This window comes from Dermacentor albipictus, chromosome 2 (genome assembly GCF_038994185.2).
Source record: "Dermacentor albipictus isolate Rhodes 1998 colony chromosome 2, USDA_Dalb.pri_finalv2, whole genome shotgun sequence".
NCBI classification, from domain to species: Eukaryota; Metazoa; Arthropoda; class Arachnida; order Ixodida; family Ixodidae; genus Dermacentor; species Dermacentor albipictus.
Window position 1 is genome coordinate 158,473,905 of NC_091822.1, and position 24,422 is coordinate 158,498,326.

The 24,422-nt window shown below is 48.4% G+C and overlaps 1 protein-coding gene and 1 long non-coding RNA gene across 2 annotated transcripts in view; one reads left to right on the top strand and one right to left on the bottom strand.

The window, feature by feature from the left end:
* Window positions 1-24,422, bottom strand: part of LOC135897458 (uncharacterized) — a 269,543-nt gene that overhangs the window by 141,527 nt on the left and 103,594 nt on the right. The gene's annotated exons all lie outside the window — the stretch shown is intronic.
* Window positions 7,129-24,422, top strand: part of LOC135897436 (uncharacterized) — a 39,411-nt gene continuing 22,117 nt past the window's right edge. Inside the window, exons 1-2 of the long non-coding RNA XR_010563039.2 lie at window positions 7,129-7,607; window positions 8,007-8,052. This is a non-coding gene — a long non-coding RNA (uncharacterized lncRNA). The remainder of the gene's footprint in view (window positions 7,608-8,006; window positions 8,053-24,422) is intronic.

Consider the following 24,422-nt stretch of genomic DNA (forward strand, 5'->3'; position numbering starts at 1 on the left):
AAGGACGCCTGCGATTAACCTAGAAAGACGTTCTCTAACGCGTGAGGAAGTTCCGCAGAGGGCTGACCTTCTCGAGGTCTCCTTATACTTCGCGCACGGTGCCGTGACTTTGACTTCTCGCGATAATGGAGGAAAATTGAGTGGAAGATGGAGAGTTATAATGGAGCTCTCGGGCCTGCCTGCCTGCCTGCCTGCCTGCCTGCCCGTCTAGCGATTCTGGAAATAGCGTGAAGGTGAGAACGAACGACAAATTCAGAAAAAAAAAAGAAATGAAGGGAGTTCGAAAGGAGGACGCAGAAACGCCCCACAAGGCGCGAGTACAGGCGTTGGCCTTTTGGAAGCGGCGCTCGAGAGCAACCGATCTCTCTCTCTCTCTCTCTCTCTCTCTCTCTCTCTCTCTCTCTCTGCGGCACGCGCCTCGCTCCGTTGCCGAGCCGAGGCTCGAAGTTTTCGCCCGTTTTGTTTGTTTCTATTACCTCCCGGGAAGCCGAGTCGAAACGCGTTTATTTTGAGTGAGCGTCGCCTACCTCCTCCTCCGCCCAGCAACCCAACCCTTCACGAATACGCGTTGCCCTCGCTGCTGGGACGGAAGAACGAACATAATAATAATCATAATATAGGTAAAAAAAAAGAGGAAGGTGGCGGCGCAAAGAACTAGAAAGGGAGAAGGAGGAGGAGGGAGCGGGAGGTTATTTATCTCGAGTGTTTCGGATCTCTCAAGACGGACGGGAGGAGGGGAGGGAGGACCCCGGGTTTGCTTCGCCTCGTGCGAAACCGGGAGGAAGGCAACACGAAGTAAGCGTCGACTAAACAGGCGGAATGCAGCCGAAAGGAAATGGAAAGTAAATGATCAGCAGCGAAACAGAAAAGCACATAGAAAGGTAACCGAAGAAAAAAAGATATGAAAAAAAGTTAGGTGGAGGCGGAGAGACCAAGAGAGAGATGCAGACAGGCAAGCTCGTGTGCAGACCGAGGTCGAAGGCTTCCCTTCGTTTTTGTTTTCTTTAACACTTGCGCGCTTTCTGCAGACCTTCTTTTGCAGTTTTGCATCGAGCTTTTTTTTTTCTCCGCCTTTTTCGCAGCTTTTCTCTCGCGACTTGTGCAGATTTTAGTCTAGGCTTTCTGCAGTTCTCAAGGTGAATTCCGCAGACTTTCCTCTGCGCCTTCTGCAGTTTCTTCTGTGCCTTCTGCCGTTTCCTTCTGCCCGCTTCTCCCAAGCTGCTGCATTTTCTATTCCGTGATTTCTGCGGAATTACTTCTGCAGTTTTCGTCTGCGCCTTCTGCGGTTATCCTAATTTTGTAAACACCTTGTTGCCAAAGACGCCCTTTGCTTTCTTCGCGTTTTTCCAGTCCTACCTTCCCTCCAGAAAGGGGCTCTTCGTTTCTTTTTTTTTTGCGCCGGTTTCGCTGGCCCGTAACGTCCGCCGGTCGAGGGGCACAGGGTGATGGAAGTCTTGTCGGCAACCTTGCGCTCAGCAGCCTCTTCCGTGTTATGCGCCCCGAAACGAAGTGACAACAAAAGCGAGAGAAAAGTTTCCACTTGACCCAGGTTTACCGACCTCAGTCGTTCCCTGCGCCCCTTTCTTTATCTTCGTTTATTTTTTCTCTAGACCTCTGTTGACGTCTGGCGTGGAAGGGGATGGCTTGCAAACCGCCCGCGCATTTCGTCCAAACCCGCGTTCCTTGTTCAACTAGAAAAAAAAAGTGCCGTAACGCGCCCAGACACTTTCCCTGTCGAGAGCTGTGAAACCACGCCTGCCCAGAGCTCTGGCTTTCCTAACTACAGGGTGTGCATCCTGAGTTCCCCGGAAGTAAACGTTTCCGATCGTTCTTTCCGCTTTGGCGCATGACGTGAAGCGCTGCTTTGCAAAAGCATCGGCGAGGAAAGCGCCTGTCGTTGGTTGCTTCGAGGTGCGAAAATATAGAGTCCGTTTACTAGCGGAAAGGCGTAGACGCAGCACTGAACAGGCCTGTCAAGCTGAGAGCCGTTGGGTGGGTTGGTTACACGTGGGAAGAACAGGCGTGGTGGTATGCGTTCGAGGTGACCAGTGGAGGAGCGAATGGACAATGAAGTTTTGAATCACAGTGAAACCTTCATATTGAGGACCCTGACGTAACATATTGTCCAATACAACGAAGTAAATGCAAAGTTCGCGGTTGGCCATTGGTAATTTCAGTGACTGATATGCCTCTTTAACGAAGCGGAAGATCAGGACTCGAACCTGTAACATTTACAGCGAAGCGATAGCTTTACTTTCATAAAACTCAATGTTTTTTAGCTAGGAAAAAGAAGAAAAACGACAATATTTGTAAAAGCAACTCACAAATTCACTCTTGCGTGCATTTGTGTTAGTTGATTCACAATAAAACTGGTATTTTTAAAGCTTTTGTTTGCTTGTGCGGATATGAACCGTAAGCAACGGCTGCTTTAAGGTAGAGGCTTGGTCACTTACGATACAAAAGAAAGTCTGGACAGAACGGATGCAGCCGTATGCTGCCAGAGTATCGAGACGATCGCCAGTGGTGACATCTGTATTACTGTTGCAACGAACATCGAGTATAACAAAAACAAGTTTGCTCTCACTGCAATTTCACTATTTCGCCACGGTTTAAACGCAGTATGGCACTCTTCAAATGTTAGTCTCGCGTTCGGCGTTTTTCAAAAGGAGCTTCGTACGGTTTATGTGACGACTTTAGCGCTCGTTTTACAATGCCTCGAAGGCAAAACACACTTGTGGGGCTAATGTAAAAAAAAAAAAAACACGAGGCTTCTGCCTGTATACGCCGAATAATGAAGTGAAGTTACGATGATTCCACGTGTTTCACCTATGTTGGCAAAAAAAAAAGAAGAATGGTTTTATTGGAATGGACAAAAGGGTGAAATTCTCATTGTTGCCACCTCCATGCATAATTCACAGACGGCATTCGCCGACGCTGTCGACAACAGGCGGGGTAAATATTGCCCGTTTCCTCGAACTATGCGCCAGACAGCCCTCTGCACTTTGAAACAGTCTGACCGCGACGCATAAGCCTCTCGCGCGACTGTCTACATAAACAATGCGACTGCGCATCGACTTATACGGCTCGTCTGCATTCATCGAATGCACACTTGCACAGTTCTGTAAGCGAAGCTGTATACATTACAAACGCGGCTATTCGGTGAATCTACACTTTTTTGTGGGAGAATGCGCCCCTCTTGACGCAGTAGCTGCGCATGCTTTAAATCTTGCAAAACGAAGCGCGCCCTTGCAACAACAACAGCGAAAAAATAGCGCAGAGTCCTGACAGAGCCGAATTTTCACCCTTTGCTTGTTTCTATCGGTGCGAACAGGGGTAACGCACATAATTTTTTTTTTATTCCACCGCAATCGGCTAGGCCTTCAATACGTTCCGTGAATCTTCGGATTCTTTTGTACCTCTCTCGTCACTCTAGGAAAATCACCGTGCATGCGTCGATTTTTCGTTCGCCTCTTATAACCGAATGTTGTGGTGACGGCGCTAACTTGTCGAAGCCAGAACCCCCTTGAATAGTTTGTTGTCCGGCAACGTAAAGCTGGGGCGCTATAACGTAAAACTATTCCAAACTTTTCTATTCCAATTCTGCAATCAACCCTCCGCAATTGGTCAAAAACTTTTTTCGACCACCCCCCATTTCACCTGTCTGTCACGCGACGTTACAAAAACCGCAATACCTCCCCATCTGATATGATGCGTGCACACTGATTATGCATGATTTGACAGAAAAAAGAAAAACAGTTATTTCTGATTCGACCCCTTTTCGCCATTAGCCCTCGGCTATTGGTAAAATGTTTTCGGGCTGCACCCACTTCACCTGCCTGTCACGCGACGTCACAAAACCGCACGAACTCACCGCGTCAAAGTGACGTGTACGCGATAAAGATGCATTAATATGCCGAACAAAACTGAATTTTTTTCGGAATAGCCGCAGGCTGCCCCGTTCCGAAAGGAATAAAAGATAGCTGCCGCCGATCGCTGAGACGCTGGCTACTCGCACCTGCTGGAGAGCATGGGTGTATTTGCGTATAATAAAGCTTCTTGCGTGACCGTGTAACGTTTTTAAGCACTTTCGACACGTTTACTACCTCATTCTGCCAACTCTTCTTTGCTGAGGGTCAATTTTAGCGTCATTCTTAAGCTTCCGTTGCATGCCGCCGCGATTTTCCACCAGCCACCACAAGCTAAGTAAGGGAAAGCCGACCAATCGCAGACGCCGGCACCACCCCCTTCATCCGGTTATCGGTTTTCAGTGCACTAGCTCTGCCCTAGTGAATCCCTCGCCACTTGAGCGTTCTCCTCGCCTCTTGTCAGCCAATTAGATACAACAAGCCGCTCAGTGTAGGCAATGTTATTCGTTTTTCAAGCAAACAAAAGGGACCTCCTATGAACGAGGAGAGCGTTTGATTGGTCTGTTCAGACAAGCCTATGGGTGACCGCCCGGTGCTTGCGTCAGTGGTTACGCAAATTTGACGTCAGGAAATTGGAATAGAAACATATTGGAATAGTTTTACGTTATAGGGCCCCTGAACTCACAATTTTTTTTTTTTTACGTTCGTAAGACGTGTTTCCTCTTCGTCGGTCGCCTTCGCTAATGACATGTCCCATGTCGCCATTGGCCAATATCTGTTCCTTAACAATTATAGATTTTAAATGCGTCCCTTGAAGCTGTATTCACAAAGCTTTTTTGTTCGAAAGCACCGATTGCGATTGGCTGGCCGCCTTCATGACGAATATGGCCTACATCTCGACTGGCTGACATATGCATGCTGCTATAAACAGTTGTAGCAGAACGCATATTTTTCTCGGGGAGGGTAGGGGGGGGGCGGAATACGGGCCCTGTAGTTGTCTCTGTTTTAGCTCGGAAAACAATAATTATAAATCAGCAAAAGGAAAAAAGCAGTTTTTGTTAGGCCAAGTGATACTTGTAACAGTTAAACCGCTGGCCCTTTTTAGATAAACGCGATTTACACCAAGACAAAAAGAAAAGTCGGAGTTGGCCTCAATTAATTGTATTCAATAGACTGATGAGACTGCAACATAAATTTTTAAGGGTGTGCGAAGCTGGCTGATGAGAGCCATCGTTATAGGCCGATGAAGATGACGATCACCTATAATTTCGCTTTATCGCAAGAATATGTGTAAATTATTTTCTGTGTGAAGTGGTACTGGCCACCGCTATCTTCAGGTCGCTTTCACTATCGATGGCACGTACGCCGCCAACGCCAAGAAACTCCAAGTCGCCTAATGCATATCGGCAATAGAGACATAGAGAGAAATAAATGAGATGCGAAAGGCAGGGAGGTCAACCGGAAGATAGATATCCGAAATGGGTTTGTCAAAAATTTTTTCAGCGTTTCGCCTTCCACACGGAAGCCCTGTTCACTCTTGTTCGCCTTATTTAACCGAAACGTTTAAAAAAATGTCGACAAGCCTATTTTGGTCGGCGTTTTTTTATTATTATTGTGCCTTTACTTTTCGACCAGACGATATTTCTTCAAACTTGTCATTTCATAGATATCCAATTCGCTACCCTGCGCTGAGGAACGACTAAGGGGCGACAGAAAGATAAAGAAAAATTCTCGCACATAGAGTGGGAGATGCAAAACACACACACACACACCCTGCGCTGCCCTGCGCTACACATACCCTGCGCTACCCTGCGCTGAGGAACGAGTAAGGGGCGACAGAAAGATAAAGAAAAATTCACGCACATAGAGAGGGAGATGCAAAACACACACACACACACACACACACACACACACACACACACACACACACACACACACACACACACACACACACACACACACACACACGCACGCACGCACACGCACACACACACGCACGTACACGCACACACACACGCACGCACACGCACACACACACACACACAACGGAACGCCGTAGTGTCACAGTCGTTCAAACAGGTCGCTTGACCTGAGGAACTTTAGTAGCGCCTTCTTCGCCTTATGGTGTGAAGACTGCATCAGTCGGCACTCCAAGATCGTCTGCTCAGAAAGAGGCCGACTGTTGAGGCGTGCCAACACCGTCACGAGCGACTGTCTCTAGAAGCTGTAAGCGGGGACAATGACAGTGGATATGCTCGATTGTTTCCTGGCTACCCCATTGCAACTATCACAGGCAGCACTGTCAGCCATTTCGATGAGGCAAGCAAATGCATTTGTAAAACATACTCCACGCCGCAGTCGGCAGAGGACAATTGTCTGGATTCGGTATAGCCGAGGTAGGTGGCTGCGCAGCGTTTCTCCAGAAAACCCCGATGTCTGAGATCACACTCTTCCCGGGGTTATATTAAGCGAAAACATTCACTATGACCGAATTCGTGTAACTCTGACCACGAAGACTTACTGGCCACGATATCAGCAGTGAATTCTGCGTCTGAATGTAGGACGCGCGGGGCACCTCTTCATTCGAGGCTGCGTGCTAAAGCCGCGAAGTATTCGGTCATTATCCAAGTTTTCGCAACGCGCAATATTTCGCGGGCATGCGCATGCGAATCACCAGGCAATGTGCCTTTCGCAAGCTTTCAACACCTGTCGGAGTTGCACCTTGTAAACGCGTTATCTCAGAGGAAGTACTTCTCCAAGTCCTTTGCTCTGAACAACTTTGACGTGAGATCACGTGTAGCATTCAAAGAACCTATGGAAAGAAAACACTGTCGCTCAGCAAAGGAATGGGAGGGCGAAAGAATGACCTGTAGTTGCCGCATCTTGAAAGGCATGAACCACAGTAACACAAGCGCCCACACAGGGAGATGCCATTCTGTCATGCTCTTTTCCCTGTGGGTTTTGTTCGCTTATAACGTTTGGTACACAATCCTTTCGGGAGCCGACGGCTCGTACAAAGTGCGCGTCTTGTACGAGGAACGCGACGAGAGTGCCACCCAACTCAAGTTCCTCCAACATAAACCTCTTTTATAAAGCACAAGTCTTCACTGTACACAGGACAGGCACTGTCAGACGTTGTTTTCGGAAGGCGGAGAAAAGTGCGTTATAACACAGCCAAGAGCTAATCGCTTAAAGTGTCTTCACACTTATAGCTCCGTCGTTGTTTCTTTTCTTTCGTCTGAAAAATGCCTGAAGCAGACGACGCTGCAAAAACATTAGCGCGCGTGCATATACCTTCGTTGTTCATGTGCGCATAGCAGACGTGCACGGTACCAGACGACGCTGCGGGGACATGGAATCTCAAGAACCTCCTCGTTTGCGTTATTGTGTGCACGCATCGTCGACAGGGAACACGATCCACGCATGCCCTGTTTTCTTTCTCCTACTTCTTTTCGAGCGAAAGATTAGTAACGAAAACTGAGCGTGTTGTATCGGGTGTCCTCACTTTCAGCGCGACGCGAGCAACGGCCACTTTCCTTTGTGTCCCCGGAAAAATAAGCAGCGCAATCTTGTTCCAGTCCCGCAGTTCGCGTTGACACACGACTCCCATTCCTGCAGCGCCCGCACGAGAGAGTTTCGAGGCCTACATTCTAAGAAAACTTTAGAGAAGCTACGAAGAAGAATCCAGAGGAAGCGACACTGTGGAAGAGCGTCATGCACGAGCTGAGCAGACGGCGCAAAGTGAGCAGCAGAAATATTTCGTGACAGCCCCGCTCCCACCCCCTTTTTAGTCGTCTGCTTGTTCTTACGTCTTGCAGTACTTTCTTGCTTTTTTTATTTATCGTCTGCACTTCAGGCTTTCTGGCCGTCTGTCGCCATCTCTTGCGTGATACGGTTCTGTCGACAAGCACCTCAGACCTACTTTTCAAACTTTTTTTTCGTTGTTATTCGTCATTCGGGCTCTTGCGAACGGAACCGTCAACGCGACAGGAAGCAAATGGGAACTGACAGGCGCCAGACTCGAACGTCGCAGTTTCTATGTTTCCTTTATGTTTTTTTATCTTTGTTCTTCGCGACATTGTGAGGAGAAGTGAAAAAGAAAGAAATAAAGGAAAGTAATGACCCTTCGTTCCGTTCCAGAGCGGCAGCAGATGCATCGCCTGAAGGCTTGCTTCGTGTTCTGCAGGTGAGTCACTTCACCCGATGTCCATGGCGCTCCCTCTTGACTTCGATGGCGAACTTGTGAGCACCAGGGAGCCGACGAGCCTATACGATACCGCGCAATGCATTTTCGTCTAATGTGCTATCCCGCCTATCTCGATTTTTGTTTCGTTCGCAAGTCTTGCATGTCAGGAGGTTCTGTTCAGTACTTAAGTGAACAGTGTTTTCATTCATTCATTCATTCATTCATTCATTCATTCATTCATTCATTCATTCATTCATTCATTCATTCATAGTTCCGAAATGCAGGTTACTAGTAAAGTGCCTTTGTTATTTTAAAAAGTGCCTTTTCTTATTCGACATCATTCATTCATTCATTGATTCATTCAGCATTCCGAAATGCAGGTTACTAGCAAAGTGCCTTTGTTATATTAAAGAAGTGCCTTTTTTATTCGACATTACATATAGTCTGAACTGGTATTTTTGTGACTGGAGACATACGTCATTCATTCATTCATTCATTCATTCATTCATTCATTCATTCATTCATTCATTCATTCATTCATTCATTCATTCATTCATTCATTCATTCTTTCTTTCATTCATTCATTCATTCATTGCAGGTTACAAGACGGGTAAAACGGAGATTTGTCAAGTTGACACCCAAAAAAAAAATTGCAAGTTAATCTGGGTTAGGTCATTGCACTTACAGCGAAAGAGCGCAAGTCTAGCAATTCACAAAAACTTGTTAAGCCAGGAAAGATGCAAAACGAAGTACTGGTGGCAACGCAACACTAGTTCCCGCACTAATTCCCGCGCAACGCTTGCACGGGAAGCTGCGCCGAATACGTCCTTTAAATTCATAATGTCAAAAATTATTCGATATCGATAAACAAAATCCCATTACATTCTTAGACAGCTAAGTCATGGCCAAGCGTGGTCTGGGAACCTTTGCTTTACAAAGCTTGTCCAAACACACAAAAATACTTTTGAGCTTGCGACATAACACTTGCATACCAGTGTTGCGGTTCGGACGCTAAATCCAGAACGATATACTTTGCTATCCATTTGCCTTGCTGGTAACCAACCTAGTTATTTCTGCCAAACATAAATTAAAGTATAGCAGGTAACGAATACTTCACAACCTAATCGGATATACAGTTGCTCTTTCGTATCAGTTTTATAAAAGATGCGTTCAGTCGAAATAAGAGGCTTTGTGTTCAGTGTTCTGACGGGCGTGGCAGAAAGCGATAGCAAATCAAACTGAAAAAAAAAAGTTCTCTAATTTTGTTCGTCTGGATCGTTTCGTTCGTCTGCTACTCTTTTGCGCTACATCCGCCATGAATTTCAACCGAGTGGCCTAGTTTGTTACATCTTGCTGCTGCATTGACGTGGTTTTTGAAGCGCATCACTTTGTCTGGCGTTTTTATTAAGGCTTCTGCGCAGCACTGCACAGTTCTCTGAAGTGTACGATTCTGCAGGCGGCAAGCGAAAAAAAAAAATAACACACGCTGGCACTTTTGCGATGTGCAAAGGCGAAGCAGAAGGGACCCGAAAAGGTGGGCCCGAAATCGCTGCGTTCGAAACGACAAATCTCCTAAAAGAATAAAAGAAAACAGAAAGAAGAACATGCATTGCGCCGATTTGAGGAAAGCTTCAAGCGTCGTCGAAAACATCGGTAGCCGGCCCGAAAGCGTGCGATGCCGGCGTCGACTGGGGGACCAGAAAACACGGTTGTTCTGAGAGGCACTTAGGACTTCGCTTTTACCGACACGGTTGTTTTGAGCAGCACTTAAGGCTTCGCTTCGACTGGTTGCGTCTTGTTATAAAGCGAATAGATTTCTTCGGCTCTTTGGTTCTTTTTCGCGGTGCTCGGTGTGGTTGGCCTTTCACCGCCCAAAAAACAAACACAATCTCGCCGATTTGACATTTTATGCGCTTGCGCATAAAATTTCGCATACGCAAGTGTAGTTGACGTCGACGTGATGCGAAGCATTCACGATTTGTAGAGAACGGTCGTACGAATAATGTAACGGTCGTATAGCGAATGGTCATGTAGATATTATGTGCTGTAGGTGTTTAGATTTATAATAAGTAAGTCGTAATGGCCCTAATGTGAAATGTATAAGACTGAAAGCAAAATCAAACCCAATGCATATGCCGAGTGGCACATTCCCAATGGTCAAATGCTGTGTCGCACCTGTAGCACAATTTTTTTTTATAAACTGCCCCATCACGGGATCGACCAACGAAAACGGCGAGATGCCCCGGTCGCGAACAAAGCAGCCGCCCTCAGAGAAGAATGTTTCGCACTAAAATGCACCGTTTGAAAGAGCGCGAGTGGTATCGCACAACCGACTTTAGGGGCACGTTCCTCTCCGAACGCCTACTAGATACGTTGACTGCGGTATAAAAAGTCCCACACAGGGATATGGTGCCTCAGAAAGGCTGGCGTATACGCTTCGGCATAGATGAACCTAGCTTCGTCTACGATACATCCACTTTTTTTTTATTATTTATTCTTTATTCAGACATATCCCCGCTTAGCCCGAAAGCGTTACAGCAGGGGGGTTACAAGCATGAAAAGAATAGATCTTGATTCACACTGCACACCTGTCCACATGACAGTCGATTCCACTGAGCGATAGTTTTTACAAAAAAAGAATTGGCCAGCTCGAAACGTATAGGCCACCTTTTCTGAGGCACCTTATCCCTGTTTTTAACGTTTATGTTGTCAGTGCGCAGCTCCATCTGCCGGCCCCCTCCTTGGTTTAAGAGTTACTAGCTGCTCCGCCTGCGTGCCCGAGCACACCGCGGCTTTCCTCGCCCTCCCCTGCCTCTCTCTACCTCCTCTTTCCATTCCCTCTTTCCTGTTCTTCCCGTGTAGGGTAGCCAACCAGACGCATTTCTGGTTAACATCCCTGCCTTCTCTCTTTACCTCTTCCTCCTCCAACTAGTTCTTTGGAAAGCCCGTTCCGCGGGAGCTTTGGAGCGCCCGGGAAGAACAGCCCTCCTCTTCTACCGCCGCCCTCTCCCCTCGTGTTTGCTGTGGGAGAGCGTTAGTTGGCGTGAGAGGAGGACGGCAGTAGCCGACGCTCGAGCCACTGGAGGCAACAGACATATTACCATTCAGCTTATATCATTAGCCACTATTAGCCACTATTAGCCACCATTAGCCACCATTAGCCACATTAGCCACCATTAGCCACCACTATTAGCCACCATTAGCCACTATACTATTGCTACAAATGCACTGTTTAACAGCTGGTGTTGTCCATGGAATCACGCAATGAGACAATAAACGCCACCTGAATATACTCACCAGTGGCGTAGCCAGAAATTTTGTTCGGGGGGGGCTACGCCACTGGCCCCATGTGTGTATGTATATATATATATATATATATATATATATATATATTTATATATATATATATGTATATATATATATATATATATTTATATATATATATATGTATATATATATATATATATATATATATATATATATATATATATATATATATATATATATATATATATATATATATACACATGGGGCCAGTGGCGTAGCCAGAAATATTGTTGTTGCCTTTAAAAGAAAAAACTTTAATTCTAGTGACTACGGGTTTCAAATTTTTTATTTAGGTGGTCAATTATTTATTAAAAATTGGCCAAATCGAAAATTTTCAGAAAACGAAACTATCAGGTTTAAAACTCCGTGACTTAACAATGAAAAATGATATCACAATTCTGTGAATTGCATCTAATAGTACATCTACAGCGGACAAAATGGATATGTTACACATGAATCTCAAAAAAATTTAGTATTGTGGAACTACGGCTTGTACAGAACCCTTGTACACAACGTAACCAATTCACGTAAGATACAAATTGACATAGCAAACTTGTCCGCTTTGACTGTTATAATAGATGCCGTTTACAGAACCACAATGTCTGTTATTCATACATAGCTATTAGTTTGTAAACGTCGTGCTTCTATATTTTCGAACTTTCGAATTTTTCAAAATATTTTAAACGACATTCAGGCCCTAAATCGAAGTTGTGTTTCCAACAGAACTAGGATTTAACTTTCTCTCTCAAGTGCAAAGAATTTCAATAAAAGCGATTAGCAGGATTATCTAAGAAAAGGGTTTCTGCGTTTTACAAGTATTTGAATAGGCCACGTCGGATTGGGCCCGAGCTAAAGCTTCCTCTTGAACAATTTTTCAAGGGATCAAATCCATGAATAATAACTGCATTGTCATTGCCAAAGATGCTGCAAACGAATTCTTGAACGCTACGCACAGTCAAAACAATAAAATATGTATTTTTTCATAAAATAATATACTCGTATGTGCCAAAAATATTGCCCAAAATAACTGATATCAATGCTTCCATATTTTTGTCCATTTAATTAAAGAAAGTATCACACGAACTTTAGAACTATATCAGTTCGAAACCAGGAAAGCAGTGCATGCCACTGATATGAAAAATTAAAAGGCAATGAACTGAACAAGTCGAGGACAAATATGTTAATGAAACTTTGTCATTCAAGAACCGTGCCTACATTCTTGTATATATGCAATGGCCAACGAAAAATGTCAATGACGCTGTAATTTGTTTTAATGTATTACGCAGAAGCAGCTGTCACCGGTCGTCTATCGTGAGTAATTGCACCGAAATCAGTCGCAACAGAGGGCACGTATAACCAGCAGGAATTCTGCAAGATATACGAGGGCAAGTCAAATGAATGTGAGCCAACAACGGGGTACTTCTTTTAAAAGTAGTCTTCATGAGAATTTAGACATTTGTCCCATTGACTAACGAGTCGCGTGATTCCCGTCTTATAAAACTCCTTGGGTTGCTGCTTCAAAAAGTCTGTATCTGGTTCCCTTGAGCAGTTTTTTTCGGTTGCCCCAAAATGTAGAAGTCGCAAGGTGACAGGTCTGAGCTGTATGGCGGATGCTGCAGCGTTTCCCACTTGAACTTTGCCAGTTTTGTATTAACCACATAAGCGACGTGGGGACAGGCATTGTCGTGGAACAAGATGACCCCATTCGTCAATTTTACACGTTGTTCGTTCTTGATTGCGACACACTGCCGTTCTGGCGTTTCACAATATCGGAAACAATTGATAGCCTCTCAAGATTTAGCAAATTCTATCAGTAATGGACCCTGACGACCGAAAGAAAAGTCAACAACACCTTTCCAGCGGAAATGATGGCCTTTGCGTTCTTTGGGCCTGGTAAATTCGAATGTTTCCTCTGTAAGCTTTGCCGTCATGTTTCAGGCTCGTAGTAGTGGCACCAAGGTTCATCCCCGATCACAATTGCAAAGATGAAGTCGTCATCCTCATTGTGATACCCGATCAGATGAGTCAAGATAGCGCGAAACTTCTCCGTCTTCTCGCTATGGATCAAAATCTTGGGGATCCATTGCGCACCAAAGAGCCGATAACCGAGAAGCTCATGAATTAAGGCGTGAACCGAACCGTGACTGATGTTCAGACGGTCTGCCAGTTCATCGATGCTTATCCTCCGTTCTTGTTTCATCAGCTCATGAACCTTTGAAATTGTGTGGGGGGTGATTGCACGATGGTTTTGGCCCGGTCTTGGAATGTCTTTACAACGTCCTTTAAACCGTTTGCTCCAACGCTTCACAATGGTCAATGAAATGTCGTGTTCAACGTAAACGGCAGCCATACGGCGATTAATTTCTGTTTCGGAAACACCTTTAGCTCTCAGAAACTTCGCGACACCGAGCTGTTCAACTTTTGAAGTGTCCATTATGTGACGCAACCATATTCAACCCAGTGTATGAGAGCATTAAATAACATTTATCTTCACACCTGCGTGTCACTTTTGTAAATGAGACATGCCGTTCTCCTACGCGCATGCCTCGCAGATAATGAACCGAGCCATTATTGCGCGGTTAGGGTAGGTGCACTTTCATTTGACTCGCCCTCGTACATTAGAAATGCAAAGATACAATGGGATATACAAATGTGAAAATACGGCTTGATAAAGGACAAAAAAGTGTCACTGGAAACATAGTTCACTGCATGTATACACAAAACCTCGCAACAAGATATTTAAGTATACGTATAAGTCTCCAATGAGTCTATGTATGTAAGAAAAAGTAACTTTATGTAATGCGTCAAACAAGGCAAATAAACATGTTGCACAATCATAACTTCACAGAATCCTAGATTCCGCCCCCATTCCATCCACTCCCCCCGATGTATTGCGCGCGATGAAAGGCGGCGCGCTTGCTCCCCGCTTTTCTCCTTTGCTGAGCCACCATCGTCGGCTCACCCATTCCACCTCCCCCACTACGCTTTCACTCGCACATACAGCATGCAGCGCGTGGTCACGATGTTATCACCCTTGAACTTAATACGAAACATGAGGGCGACGGCAGGAATGCGCCTGGAGTGCCCATATAATTGCTTTCGCAATAATACAATTGTAAGGATGTTTATTGAGCGAGTCCAACAAACGGGCGGTAGCTCGGAACAGTGAGCGCGGAGAGCAAGATGGTGGTCTTCGAACGCCGGTCTCGTGCCCTCTGTTCTTGATGATGATCGGTATGCCATTCTCCTCCTTTCTTCATTACAATTGCCCCCGTCGAGAAAGGTGGAGCCATCCTGGCGATCTAACAGGTGGGTAGAAGAGGGTCGAAGTACGGCTTGAGGCGGTTTACGTGAACAACATCACGTCCACGTCGACGACGGTCGCCTTGCAGCGTAAGAGGCTCAATGACATAGTTTACGGGGGAAGTACGCTCGACGATGCGGTAGGGACCATGATAATTTGGGAGCAGTTTGGACGACAAGCCAGGGGCGCAGGGTGGTACAAGCAGCCACACAAGTGCTCCAGGAGCGAATGTTGCGGCCGGAGAGTGATCATCATCGCGGGCGTTTTTCTGGCGTTGTTGGTCGGCTGTAGTAAAGCGCTTGGCTAGTTGTCGGCAATCTTCAGCGTAACGGGCCGCTGCTGACACGGGCGTGCACTCTGAGGTATCTGGTGCGTATGGCAGCAACGTGTCGATAGTGTGCGTCGGCTGGCGACCGTACAAAAGGAAGAAGGAAGAATTGTAATGAAGAAAGGAGGAGAATGGCATACCGATCATCATCAAGAACAGAGGGCACGAGACCGGCGTTCGAAGACCACCATCTTGCTCTCCGCGCTCACTGTTCCGAGCTACCGCCCGTTTGTTGGACTCGCTCAATAAACATCCTTACATTTGGTGGATCGTGCTGGGTACGCACATCGTCGGCACCCTGGAACTCCGATCCCGCACGTTGCACTCGACCATGCAAGCTGACGCAGCCCAACAGCCGCCACCTCTCCCGGCCGCCGTTTGTCCCGGCCCCGTTCGCCAGCGAGACCCCCCGGTATTTTCGGGTACGGAAGACCAGGACGTCGAGGACTGGCTGTCGTCCTACGAAAAAGTTAGTGGACCCAACAAGTGGGATGACGCTACTAAGTTGAGTACCGCGAACTTTTACTTGGCTGGCGTGGCGAAGCTGTGGTATACGAACCACGAATCGGAATTTGAAAACTGGTCTGCTTTCAAGGAGGCAATATCTGCCGTTTTCGGTCGCCCTGCCGTGCGGAAGTTACGCGCCGAGCAACGGCTGCGCACACGGGCACAGGAACCGAATGAAACATTTACCGCCTATATTGAGGACGTACTCGATCTCTGCAGGCGCGCCGATGCCTCAATGAGCGAAAGTGCCAAAATACAGCACATCATGAAGGGCGTCGACGACGATGTCTTTCAGATGCTTCTTGCGAAGTCTCCTGGCACAGTGTCTGAAGTGGTAACTCTGTGCCACAGCTACGACGAGTTGAGAAGGCAGCGGGCTCTCACCCGACGTTCATCTCAGACGTACAATCAACCGCTCGCTGCACTGGACATCATGCCTGCCCAGCCATACCTTATCGCACAAATGAAAGAATTTGTGCGTGAGGAGGTGGCCCGTCAGTTGTCTCTCCTGCCGTTTGCTCAGCGTCAGGAGCTCCCACAACAGCAGGAACTGCAGCGACCAATCCCGTTGGCTCCCGTGCTTCGACACGTCATTCAAGAGCAGATTTCCGAGGCCATGCCGGTGCCCATTCAGCAGCAACCTGTCGCCGCGCCTCTTAGTTACGCTGAGGTAGTAAAGCGGCAGCAGCTTCAACAGCCCTCACCACCCCATGGTGTGTCGTATGCTGCAGCCCCGATTCAGCCGTCCGTGACATGGTCTGCTCCCATCCCTGCAAATCCCTGGCGAACGCGCGACAACCGGCCGATCTGTTTTGCGTGCGGTGGCCCTGGTCATATCGCCCGATTCTGCCGCCGTCGCGCGCCAGGATATTCAGACGCCCGTTCACCGAACTACATAGATCGTCCCCGCTCTCGTTATGAAGATCCGGGTCCCCAACCAAGCACGTCTTCACGTGACTATCCGCAACCCACGTCTCGTCGCTCACCTTCACCCCGTCGCCGCTCCTTGTCGCCCATGCGTCGTCGACCAGCCCCTGAAAATGAGGGAAACTAGCCTCCGCAGTTCGTGAGGCAAGAACTGCGCTGTCGAAATGCTCAAGTCCTCGAACTTTGCCGTCGAATATTGTCGAAGTTTTCGTAGAAGGCATCCGTGCATATGCTCTTGTCGATACCGGTGCTGCCGTTTCTGTTATAGACGCCACACTTTGCCGCAAGCTTCGGAAGGTGACCACGCCTCTTGAGATGATGCCCTTACGTACAGCGAATGGAGACCCTGTTCGGCCTATAGCTGCCTGCACTGCTCGACTTATTATAGCTAAAGAACACTACATTGTCGAGCTTATCGTCCTTTCCTCTTGCTCGCACGACATTATACTTGGCTGGGACTTTCTATCGTATAATCACGCCGTTATTGATTGTGCCAGATCTGAACTTGAGCTCTTCCCCTTGTGTGACGAGTCCTACTACCCCGCTCATCAAGCCGCACACAAAATAGTCGTCACAGAAGACACAGAAATTCCGCCGACAGCAGCTGTTTTGCTCCCCGTATTCTGCAACAGCATATGTGATGAAGCTGCATTCTTTGAACCATCATGCCTTCTTCTAAATCGGAAGCCACTTCTTTTGCCTTATTCGACCCTCTCTATTTCGAATGGAACAAGCGCTCTCTGCCTCACAAATCCTCTTCCATATCCCATCAGACTGCTTAAAGGTGAATCCCTTGGATGCGTGCAACCCATTGATGTCGGCCAAATTTTTTCCGTGCAGCAAGATTCAGCTCGACGCGACCTCGACGTCATCAGTGCTCTTACCCCTTCTGATGTTCCAGCTGCTGACCTATTCGATTCGTCCATCGCAGACGGACTGTCCCCATTTGAACGCACTGCTCTTCTCCAGCTGCTCTACCAGTTCCGCGACTCCTTCGATGTTGCCCAACGTGCCCTTGGCCGAACTTCTACCATTGTTCACAACATCGACACCGGCTCCAACTCGCCAGTGCGACAACGCCCTTACCGCGTCTCCACCGCGGAACGTCAAGTTATTACCGACCAGGTTGACGATATGCTTAAACGCGACGTTATTCGCCCTTCACAAAGCCCGTGGGCATCCCCTGTGGTTCTCGTTAAAAAAAAGGATGGATCGATTCGCTTCTGCGTGGATTACCGGCGCCTAAACAAGGTCACTCGAAGAGACGTGTACCCTTTACCCAGCACCTCCACCAAATGTAAGGATGTTTATTGAGCGAGTCCAACAAACGGGCGGTAGCTCGGAACAGTGAGCGCGGAGAGCAAGATGGTGGTCTTCGAACGCCGGTCTCGTGCCCTCTGTTCTTGATGATGATCGGTATGCCATTCTCCTCCTTTCTTCATTACACAATAAACGTATCCGGCAACTGAAGCGTCCCGTCGCCCATTACTTTCCGCAAAAGAAGTATCAAAATCGAACTTTCACCATGCGACAATTCGCTGCGCCGCAACAATGTATTTTTTTTCTGTGAGGCGGAGGCTCCGAAATGAAAAAAAGAAACGCAAAGGAAAGTATGTTGGCCAGAATCGAATGCCTACTTCGGGCACCTAATGGGGCCACGGAAGGAATACCGAAAAAAACATGAGACGCTTGGTCCACTGAGAACCATACGCATACTGCTCAGTATCTTACACCGGCGAATCAAGACTTTCCAGAAAGTTTCCGCTCAAGGAACGCGGTGCAATCCTTCGAGTCCCCACAGTGATGGCGGCGAGCGACCATTGTTTTTTTTTTCTCGTCTGCTAGCCAGAAAGCTTCCAAAACTCTGTCAGGTGAAAATCCACTCGGCCAGAGCAAACCGAACGCCCACCGAAGTGCACCGCGCGGTGGTCGGGGCCATACGAGAAAAACATATGCGCTCTGGCTCGCTCTGGCAGCCCGCGGGTAGGGTAGCGAGAACAAAAAAAAAATGAAGAGGCTCAATGTGTTCTCGGCGAATAAAAGTCAAAATAGAAAAAAATAAATAAGAACGTAGTTACTTTGGCTGGCTTTAGTGTCTTGACATGGTTGTTCTGGCGTAGGTTAAAAAAGTGTTGATATATTTTCATGTGACATGACGGCACAAATGAACCACCCCAACACATCGTCTCATTGGACCTCGCTGCGTGCTTTGTCAACTCGTCTGCTAGTGTTTTGATTTGGCTTGTCTCGTTCTATGTTCCGATGTAAGACTTTAGAAAAGTCAATGGACCTTTGGCGTCAAATGTTTATAACAACATTAAACCCCACAAAGTTCCGCAATTGAAAATTTAAAGCACAACTTTGGAAATGTCAATGCACGTTTCACATCAAGAGCTTATGAGATTTATACCCATAAAGTTTCGCAATTGATATCCATGCGCTCCATAGATTCCGTGGCCTCAGTGAGATGCCGCGGCGAGCCCGCTCACCATCAAAGCGCCCTTGAAACATTGTGCTCGGATGGAACTGCTTGGCGTTATGTGACTGCCGGTGTATGGGCGTTGCCACGAAATCCAGCCCGAGTTCGCAATCTTCGCGGTTAAATGTCTTTTCGAGCGTCAAAAAGACATTCTAGACAAAATCCAGAGTGATTTCCGGCGCCGGGGGTGGCTTTGGTCGGCGGTGCATGGACAGCACGAAAAAATTTCGGGGGGGGCTGAAGCCCCATAAGCCCCCCCCCTGGCTACGCCCCTGGTACTCATACCTTATTTGTACCTAAAACTTGTTTCCTGTTCGCACTTTGTATATGGCCCGTTTGTTATACTGTTTCAGACTCAAACCCGCTTCTTTCCGCTTCTGCTTGGTCCTAAATAATGGCCTAGATCAATCTGTATATAAAAGAAATATCTACGCGAATAATTCCACCACTGGCACCACACTAAGCACACATTTACCTAAGTATCAGCACCCCTGTTCGAGTTCCGCGTATGCATGTTTCAACTCGCGGTACACGCTGGTCGTCTTGTTCACCGTTCTCGCGCTGTGGTTCCGCATTGGAATATACCGAGCGACATGCACTTTGCGTTTCCTGGACTTTCCTGAAAGGAGACAATCGGGCAGTGTGATTGGCGACCAAGTCTCGAAAGGCTAGGTGCGCCTATAATCATCATCGTCCTCGTCGTCATAATCATCGGTCTCAATGCCGTCCAAGCTGTTGGATATTCCAGCCACTATGAAGTTTCCAGCGCATCCCTGAACCGATGCCGTATAAATGCCCGTCGTTCAAAATCAAATCTTGCGGCAACTTGTTCCCCTTTCACATTTCTGATATCGAAAGTTGGGAGAGCGTGCTTAACCCGGGGGTGGCTCTTACGCGAAGAGATGCGATACTTGCCAAGATGTTGCTGTTGCTACTACTGCTGCTGATGGTGCTGCTGCGTTCGCCTCCTGCTGTTTTTCGGACCGTGGCACGACAGGTCCGTGTTTGTGGAGGCCGATCCTCTCTCGGCTCTCTTAGCAACATATTAGATTATGTGCGAGGCTCGTAACGCGAATGTGAGACCGGAGCCAAGAAAAAGATTGGTGCTACGTAAACAAGCAGAGCAGACGCCGACGACGAAAGGGATCCTCCCAAGACGACGAACACCGTACTTGAATAATATATCACGTGACCTGCTCGGAGTATGGAAACACGGCAGGTTGGGTCAGAGAGAGAGAGAGAGGGGGGTACGTGTTCTAATTACCGTATGAACGCGTGTAAGGGCCGCACCCGTGTATGGGCCGCACCCCCAACTTCCCGAAGCAAATATTTAAAAAAAAATATCCGTGTAAGGGCCGCACCCCGAACTTTCCACGACCCACGTGTGATTAGCCTTCAAAATGCGCGCGCACGGAAGCTTCCAGATGCCGCCCACGGATGGCGCCGATGTCGCGGGTCATCATCATCATCATATTTTCTTTCTGCCGCGAGCTTCCGCAATCCATATCGTCATCGGTATCATCAGCCCTGGCCACCATGCTGGCCACCCCGGCTTTGTTTTGCGACTGTCGAAGGCACGCGAGTTGTAGCAGCGTTGTTGGCGTGGGCGCACGCTGTTGTTGCGGCTCTCGTGTGTGCTCTGCTTTATTTTTCACGAATTGCCATCGAGCGTTGCCATTCTAGCACGATGGGCAAACATATCAATAGCTACACGGCAGGCTTTAAATTGAAGGTAGTGGAGTTTGCCCTCGACCATGGCAAGCGTGCGGCGGGTAGAAAATTTGACGTGGACGAGAAGTGCGTCCGAAGGTGGTGCAACCAGAAGGATGCGTTGAAGACCACCAGCTCCAAAAGGCGTGCTTTTCGAGGCAAGCCATGCAAATATCCTGAGCTCGAAGAAGAGCTGTTCCGCTACGCAATGGAAGTGCGGAACAATGGATATGCGCAGACGACGGACGTGCTGCGCGTGAAGACGCAAGCTTTGGCGCGTGCGAGAAGCATACCCCGCGAGGAGTTCAAAGGTAGCGTCGGCTGGTTGCGGAGATTTTTAAAGAGGAAGGGCCTATCCTTTCGGCGAAGGACCACGCTGTGCCAGAGGCTGCCCCCCGACTACACCGACAAGGTGCTGAACTTTCAAAGGTACGTGATCGGGATGCGCCATGAGCACAACTACATGTTGTCGGAAATAGCAAACGCCGACCAGACTCCCGTGTGGTTCGACTGTCCTGAGAACTGCACAGTTGAGCTTAAAGGAAAGAAGAGCGTTTCTGTGCGGACAACTGGCGCGGAACGCCAACGGTGCACAGTTATGCTGTGCGTCACTGCAGACGGGCGGAAGCTGCCCCCGTATGTGATTTTGAAAAGGAAGAGGATTCCGAATGAGGCTTTCCCCAAGGGAATTGTAGTTCGAGCCCAAGAAAAGGGCTGGATGGATGATGAGCTCGTCCTCGATTGGATCAAGAGCGTTTGGCAGAATCGCCCAGGCGCGATGTTGGCCAAACGATCGCTGCTCGTCTTGGATAGCTTCCGCGGTCATTTGACGGATAGAGTCAAAAAACAACTGGGCAGTATCCGCACAGACATGGCCGTTATTCCGGGCGGCCTCACCGGCGTGCTGCAACCACTGGACGTGAGCATTAACCGGCCTTTTAAGGTTGAGTTCCGGAGGCAATACTCGGAATGGATTGCAAACGGCGATCACGATGAGACTCCGACCGGGCGGCTCAAGAGGGCACCGCTCGCGACTGTGCTGGGCTGGATTTTGACCGCGTGGAATTCGGTGTCTACGGACATTGTATCCCGCAGCTTCAAAGTGACCGGGATTTCCAACGATTTGGACGGAACTGAAGACGACGACTTGTGGGGTGATGAGCCAGAAGAATGCAGCACCAGCTCGGAGTCTGAGGACTCCGCGAGTGATGATGACTGATTGTAAATAGTGATGATTGATGAGGATTATTGTAAATAAACGCGCATTCACTCATTGGTCTGTTTTTACTTGAAAAAAAAAATTTTTTTTTCGTATGTCGCGTGTATGGGCCGCACCCCGAAAATAGGCCCTCGAATTTGTAAAAAAAAGTGCGGCCCTTACACGCGTTTATACGGTAGTATTACAGGATGTTGGGCTTTCTCTTGCTTTCTTTAGCACTTCTTCAAACATGCGTGCCGAATCTTTGGTGCACTCGCAACAACACGATGTCCATTATTCTAGAGATGCGTCATTGTATGTTCATTGTTCACTGTATGGCGAATTAGTGCTGCGGAAATGCGCACGTTGGAGGCAGGTTCATTAACCTTCCTTCACATTGCGCGCTTCCACACAACTGGGGCTAGAGGTTGGACATCTCCGCTAATAATATGTCCAGCATCACGATTGGCTCAAATTTTTGTTTATCTTACGAAGAATTACAGCGTAAGAGCTTGTTTTTTGCGGATACGGGCCTTGATTGGCCGTATTCAATACCCGGGAAACTTCGCTTTGTCCATTACTGTGGCCTCATTCCACGAACTGCCAGCGAGCCTCCTGGTTAGCTGAGATGACAGGGCGACGGCCAGCAAAGGTCTTGATGCCGATTTCGAAACTCGGACCAGGGGTGCTATGCACGATGGCGCGAGTTCCGCGTGCGCGCGCTTGAATTTGCTCGGCGGCTGTCAGCGAACAAAGATGCCGCGAAACGCTCAGCAGCAGCAGACGACAAAAGGTCGAGATACAGCCACGTATGTGTCAACACGGAGAGCGCGTCCTGCCTTACGCCACTTCCTTGTTTCAAACGCAGGGTCAATAAGACTGGGTAATGTTACTCGCCAGCGGCGCCGAATAGGCAGTTTTGGAATAGCGTTTATTCGCCACCAAAGGTAAACGCACATGACCGCGGCAGTCCCGAGGCGCCCGCGGTGTTCGCGCTAACCCCTGCTTCCGCGGGTTTCGAAACAAGGGGGTCTCTAGGAAAATTCGTAAGTGCGGTACGATTGAAACGCGCTGGAGCTTGGCAGGTCGGACACTGTGCTCGTAACGATGACGATGTCAGAGCGCCAACTGTTTTCGTTACTTTCCTAAACTTTTCTTCGATTAGACGCTGCCACCCCCCACCCCACCCCTTCATTTGTTTTCTTTTTTGCACCTACCTCTGCATATTCTACAGCATGGGGGCCAATGCAAAACACCCGCGCTCAGCTCCCCCCGGGCACACTGCGCAAGTAAAAAGGCGTCAGGTGTGAAGCGGCGAAAGTTATCTGGGTCTCACCAGAAAATTGAGAAGCGCCAGCGACAGGGCGGCGGCCCAGTTCTCACAGTAAGTATGACACTATAGGTTACCGAGCGCTCGCTTATTTTGGATCTTATTTTTGGAGCTTGCGTTGACGCGCGGCCTTTCGCAACGGGCGCGGGACAGGCGTGCGCGACACCGCACACTGGAGCGCACGCGCACGCGAGCACGTAGGCGACCCCCCCCCCCGCCCCCTCTTGGCACCAGCGACCCTCCGGACTTGTGGGAAAACTAATCGTCCGCCCCAGAAAGCTCAAGTGAGGTTGCGTGGCTCGAAGAACAACACGGAAGCCGGGACCGCGCTCCCACATACCTTTTTGAGCCGCGGTTTCTTGAAGGGACCCTAAATGGCTGCGCTAAATCACCTCCGGACGGGCAAAGCACCCATCCGAAACTCTATCCTCCGTCACGTGACAGAAAACTATTCGCTATTCTTGAAAAAGGAAAGGAGACCGAAATTATCCCCTCTATTAATTATTATTTTTTTTAATGTCACGCCGAAACCTCGGCGCCCCTACGTCAGCGTGACGTCACAAAATTTTCGAAGTAACTTCCCGTATTTGAACCGTACCGGCGTGAGAAAGAAAGAAGTTATAAAGGTCAGTGCGCGGTGAGCACTGTTATGTGCATGCACGCTACCCGTCGGGGTAGTCTGGTGGCTATGGCGTTGCGCTGCCAGACTTGAGGTCCTGGGTTCGATCCTTGAGAAACGCTTGCGTGCCGTGCATTGGGCGCTCGTGAATTCCTTGAGTGGCAGCTCGATAATGTTGCTGACCTATCTAGAACTTTTTACAAAAAATTGGCTGAGGCTTAGCTTGGTTAAGCCTAGTCAGATGCGAAGCACATTGGTGGCTAAACTTGGTAAGTAACTTGTCGCCGAGCCGCATACTGAGCACGTTGCTTGGCCAGACGTTCTTCCCGCTCTTCATCAGTCTCTGTAGCACGCCGCAACCTTCGCTTCTCATTCCAACGAGCAGCTCTGTCTCCAGGAGGCATCTCACCTCGTGAGTGTCTAGCAGAGGCAAGCGCAGCTGCTTATATACCGCCGCGACGCCGCGAGCTACGGCGCGAGTTGGAGCCCCGTTTCTCCTCTGTCGTGACGTCACGGTGTCACGTGGTCAGCCTTGAAGGCGACACCGCGACTGACGGCGCGAGTTGGAGCCCCGTTTCTCCTCTGTCGTGACGTCACGGTGTCACGTGGTATTGAAGGCGACACCGCCGCGCCTGAGGAGC